Source organism: Psammomys obesus, unplaced genomic scaffold (genome assembly GCF_907164565.1).
Source record: "Psammomys obesus unplaced genomic scaffold, mPsaObe1.curated_primary_1811, whole genome shotgun sequence".
Lineage (NCBI taxonomy): Eukaryota > Metazoa > Chordata > Mammalia > Rodentia > Muridae > Psammomys > Psammomys obesus.
In genome coordinates, this window is record NW_026596057.1 from 2,180,078 (window position 1) to 2,186,077 (window position 6,000).

Sequence of the window (6,000 nt, forward strand, 5' to 3'; positions counted from 1 at the left end):
TCTCATAAAGCCTGTTTTGTATAAATATATTTTAATTAATTAATAAACAAGATGTAATGAATTCTGGCAGGGTGACATTTGAGCACAAAGCAAAGGGCTTAAACAGATCCTGACATGTGTTTGCCAGGAAAAACACCCCCCCCCAACGTGTGCATTGAGCACACACACACATATACACTCACACAATTATTCCTTGGAGTTATTATGTAATGTGAAATTGCAGAAAGTTTATTTGGCACTTGAGGGGCACTAGTCAAGAAATTCAGGGCAACAGAGGTATGTGTTTGGAGCTGTTGGCTTGTGATCAACAAGAGCAAATGGGTATTTGAGAACTCAGCAACATTAGAATCCACTAGCTGAGCACGCAGTTCTATTGTTTCCAGTGCTTTTGTATGGGGATAGATTACATCTTTATTTAGTGGAGCGAACATATTGAGAGCTGTGGTACTCAATACATGTCAGTATTATCTTCATTGAATCTGTCTTTTCTAAAGGATATTCACTTTGGATGTGTCTACAGTAGTAGCTTTTGTCCTCAGAATGCATATATACATACATACATACATACATATGCACACACACACATACTTATATGCATATACGTATGTGTGTGTACATATATATATATATATATATATATATATATATATGTGTGTGTGTGTGTGTGTGTGTGTATATATATGTGTGTGTGTGTATATATAAAATTTCACTGACCCCCCTAATTGGGAGCAATGCACTTGCAGAAAGGTCTTTATTACACTCTGTGTACCTTGAAAGTCTACTACTTCCACAGGAAAATCTTTCATAATTTACAATACAACTTAGGTGGTTTTGTATTTTGGCTAGGAACAATGTTTGTGGTAATCATGTTTCCTTCTTCCACCACCAAGCCGCCAAATTCCTTTTGGAAGGAGGTGGTCTCACTAGTTTTAGTCTCATTGTCCAGTAGAGAATTTTCCTGGTACATTTACCAAAAGAATGGAAGTTTACCAATTGCATTTCATCCTGTGAGGTATACTTGCCTGAGCTTTTGCAGTTTCTTCATTACTGAAGAAGCCTTTATAAATATCATGAAACTTGAGTAGAGTTTATAAATGAATAACTTGAGTTTCTTCCATCTTTTTCTTTATGTCTCATCATGATCCTGGTCTTCTCATATCCTACCACCCAATCAGTACTGTGTCACTTTCTGGCTGTTGACAACACCAGCACCAAAATGTAACTTAGGGGGGTGACCAAGGGAAGGTCACTTCCTCTCTTATCGAAAGAAGGAAGGAAGGAAGGAAGGAAGGAAGGAAGGAAGGAAGGAAGGAAGGAAGGAAGGAAAGAAAAGTAAAAATAGCAATTTTTTGTTGTCAAGGATTCTATCTTTGAGTTGTACCAAAGAAGTACCAGAGAAATGCAAGCTGTACAATTCTGGTTCACCAACCATACCATGGTCTGGCTTCAGCCTTACATATATTAGAAAGCACTCTTACTGAGCAAAGCTTGTAAATATATTTATATAACTATAATGATAAATAGCCAAACACATATAAAATATATATTACACACATACATAATATATATGAATATGCATGTGTATGTGTGTTAGACTTCATCCTGCTAGCTATGCCGAAGTCATCAGGTCAGAAAGATATGTGAAAGAGAATTTTATCATATATTAAAACACTACATGCTATTCAAATACAATGAACATCAATCTATAATGATGTTCCCTATACGAGTGACAGTTAATATTTGGATAAATAATGCATAATCACAGGGCAAAGATTTCAAACTAAAACAAGAAAAAAGTTTTCTTTTTTTTTTTTAAAAAAAGTCATTTCTTCTCACTACTGAGTATTTTATATCATCCTCAATGCTTTCTTTAAATATTAAAGACAGAAAAATATTATCATTGCCATCACAAAATTTTTGAAAAGAACACAGTAAATGCTTTGTGAGGACTACTTCACGTGTCTTCATATTTAGGCAAATCTCTGTGAGTTCAAGGATAGCCTGTTCTGCATAAAAAAAATTCCAGGCCAGCCAGGGCTACATAGTGAGACCCTGTCTCAAACCAAACCAATCAAATGACCATGGAAGGTAATTCTGCTCAGCTTCCTATTGTCCTCCCACACAAACTCCAGCCACTATGATGCTTTCTTTAAGTAAAGATGGTGAAGCAACCATGAACTGAACCCTCTGAAAACACAAGCCAAAGTAACTCTTCCTTAAAACAACATTAAAAATTATCTTTCAATACCCATGGTCTGAGAACAGATGAGTCCAGAGCGGAGGGACTTGATCACTTTGATGGTTGTAACAGGGCAGATGTGAACAGCTTTTCTATGAAAAGCTTCCATTCCCAAGGGCTGACACAATGTTATTGTTTCAAAGCTACTTTGCAGCCATCAAGATCATTTTCTTCACTGCGCTTTGCTTGGGCAGGTTCAAGCCCTGTCCACAAAAACCTACTCCTGTAGCCATCTCCAGTTCTAAAGGTGCTGTGCCCTCCAGAACCAGTACCAGCAGCTCAGACTAAACACTGGAGCCTGTGTGGGATGTTTCACATCTGAACCATAACAGTGTCAATAGCTGCACAGTTTCAATGATTGCTGTAGCTTGACCTAATTTACTGTGATACTGACAGTTGGCATTAGGTTTTTAAAAACTTTTTATTTACATTTCTTATATCTCTTTCTCCCTACTCCACCCCAGTCCCTTCCAACACCCGATCACCAGGTAGGAGAGAGAAAGGGTTAGTGGGAGAGGGGTCACAGTTCTTATCTGTTTCCTGCTAGTCAGGGTCATCAGGTTCCTTGGAACCAGTCCAGCCCTCATTTCAGGAGATCTCAAACTTCATGTTTCACAACAGCAACCAGGAGAAGCAAGGGGGAAGCAGAAGCAGCCTTGATCTTTCTCTTCTCCCCACTCTCTGGGCTTCTGGGCTCTGGCATTAATTCTCTCTCCAGAGTCCTCAGATTTAAACTATCTGCAGCTGACAAAGAGCTCCTCTCAGAGCCCACACAAAGAGAATAGTATATTGCTGTGGACCATCTGAGTCAGTCTCACAACCTGAGCCACCAGGTTGCCTGCCAGAAAGAGCTAACCTCACCCATTTTCCTGACTATAATTCTTAGTTTATAGTCAATTCAAAGTTAAGCAATTCTGGTTTTCTGACTTATTTCAAAGGTTGTTAGTGGCCTTTGGCTTGGAGTATAGAAATTGTTCTGTATTTATACTTTTCTAAAATATTAAAACTAAACCTTGCAGGAATGCCAACATTTCCTGTAGTTCACAACATTGTTAATGTAAAGAAACTTTGATGGATGAATTTTAACTATAATTAATTACCCAAAGATAGCAAAACCATTTTCTCAACCATCAAAACTAAAATTGGTCAAAATGATGTGATGTCACTTAATTTCACATGATGCAAAAATTTCAGTTGAAACTGAATTACCACGAATGTGATGCTGGTAATTTTGAACCATTTGGAAAAGTAAAAAGAAAATAGCTAGACTCTCATTTTTAACAGACTTTACATATGAATGTAAATGACCAGTTGATGAGTCATTGATTTCCCAGACTTGTTCTAGGTATCTTGTGCTTTGGTACATTTTAGAGCCTTCTACTGTATTTATTAAAATGCTCACAATGTGTAAGAACTGTGAGTAGTTCCTATTCTCTGTGAAAAGTATCCTATTCTCTACTAGGATAGAGTGGTTTGTAGGATTCTTGGATGGTGGATATATGCAATGTCATTTTTATTAAATTTAAAAAAAAACAAATTGTTAATTTGAGTGGTAATTCTAATTCCAAATGGAACCCTATAAATCCAAAGCTCAGAAATAAAAATACACTCAGAATAAAAAGAAATTAAAGAATAGTAAAAAGAAAAAGTTTTTAAACTAAATGGTATGTCACCAGCTCTGAGATAAAAGTCACAGACTCTTGACTGCTTTGTAGGAAGATGTTTCAGATCTCAGAGCTTCAAAGGGTTCTTTGCAACTTATTACCTGAGCTTGTTCTTAGGTAGTTTGGTTTTTTGCATTTTTTTTTGTGTGTGTGTGTGTACACACACAGGCACACATGAGCACATTCTTTCTCTTCCTTGGTCTCTTCATTTGTACAATAAGAGAAGACCTTATGATAACAGAGAGGAAAGATAGCCTCTTGCAAGCTCTAGAAAGGCCACTTGCCAGATCTTGACCATGCTGGTGTCTGTTCTTGCACTTTCAGCCTCCAACACTATGGAAAGATGGTTACAACTCTTCTAAACTGCCAGCACAATGTGACCAAGGTAGCTGCCACTGAACACTGTTTCCATAAACCCTCAGCTGTAGCTCTGCATGAAGGTTGGTAACTGCATGAACTCTGAAGCTCTGCAAGTCTTAGACTTCATATTGCCTATCATAAAGTCCTACTGAACTCCACATGTGACTTGATCATCCTCCCCATCATGTTTACACCATCAGCTTTGAAGCAAGCCAGGGTACCTCAGATTAAAACTTTTTTTCTAAAAGTCTAGATCTAAAATAAACTCTGTATGTCAACTGTATGCTTTGAATAATACTGAGTAATGTTATAATGATAAATAAAAATTATATGTAACATGAATGATCATGGAAATGCAGCATTAATCACTTTAAAAAACAAAAAAACAGCCAGGGATAGTGGCTCAGACCTTTAATCCTAACACTCAGGAGACAGAGGCAAGCAGATCTTTGAGTTTTAGGCCAGTCTGGTCTACAGAGTTAGTTCCTGGACAGCAAGGGCTATACCAAGAAACCCTGTCTCAACAACAACAACACAAAAACCCCCTAATTATGTGTGTGTATGAGTGTATGTGTGTGTATATATATGTGTGTGTGTGTGTGTGTGTGTGCATCTTTTAATTTGTATGTATATGTAATATTGGGAATCTCCACATATTTTGATTTTTATGTCAGTACAGCAAGATAACCAGAAATCTTTGGTTAGTTAAAGAAAAAAAAACATAACAGTATAATTAGCTACCAGTGAGCTACACAAAAAACATTTTTACAATTCTACCAAAGCAGAGTTTGAAAAGCTGCTTAACTAGCGTTCTGTGGTATAGTGTCAATAATTTTTATATTTAAATAAAGAATACTCTTGTATTTGTGTGTCTAAATGCCAGTTACAAAAGTGTTAGAAGCCAGACAGTTTCATTGTGAATAAATCTGTGATCATTTTTCAGTCTGCTATAGCTCAAACCAAGATAATAGCCTCTGCACGCTTCTTCATGCTTGTGTAACAGTCCAGAAAGAGCAGGACCTTGTAAAGTATCATTAGGCCCAGCTTTCAGGTCTGTTAAACTGCAAGCTACAGTTCTCTGCAGCCTCTTGGGGGTCAGGCTTCTCTGGTTTTTAAGGGACATTAAGCCAGGACAGTTGGGAATGCCATCTTGGCTAGTCGAACCGGAAGAAAGGTCAAAATGTGGCCACCTGTCTATTCCCATATCCCCTCATCCACATCACAGACTGTGGCACCAGAAGCTGAAGCCAATCTCAATTCACTGCTAAAGAATGCGCTCACATGATTCTCTGTGGTTCCATCAAGTTCCAGCAGCCACTAGGACCGGCACTCTGTTACAAGAGGGCTTTTTGATCTATAACCGCTTCTGTTGACCTTTGCCATGGTAATTGGTGGCATGAAGGTTTTCACTCTTGAAGGAGGGAAAGGCAAAACCTAGTTAATTCCAGTCTTAGCTCCTTTGAGATTGCTGGTGTTTCTTGTCTACCTCTTAAGTGATTAATAATACAGAGACTGATTCTTCTTTACCCAGAGGGTTATTGTCATCCTTGGTAGACTTTGACATTTTACACTTTAAGTAAGCATATCTCTAGGCAAGGAGACACCAAGAGACAGATTTCCTTATTAAAAGAAGATGTAACCAAAAGAGCAAGTCAACAAATATGCCACTGCCAAGTAACCACCAAAAGATAGAAAGAAAGAAAGAAAGAAAGAAAGAAAGAAAGAAAGAAAGAAAGA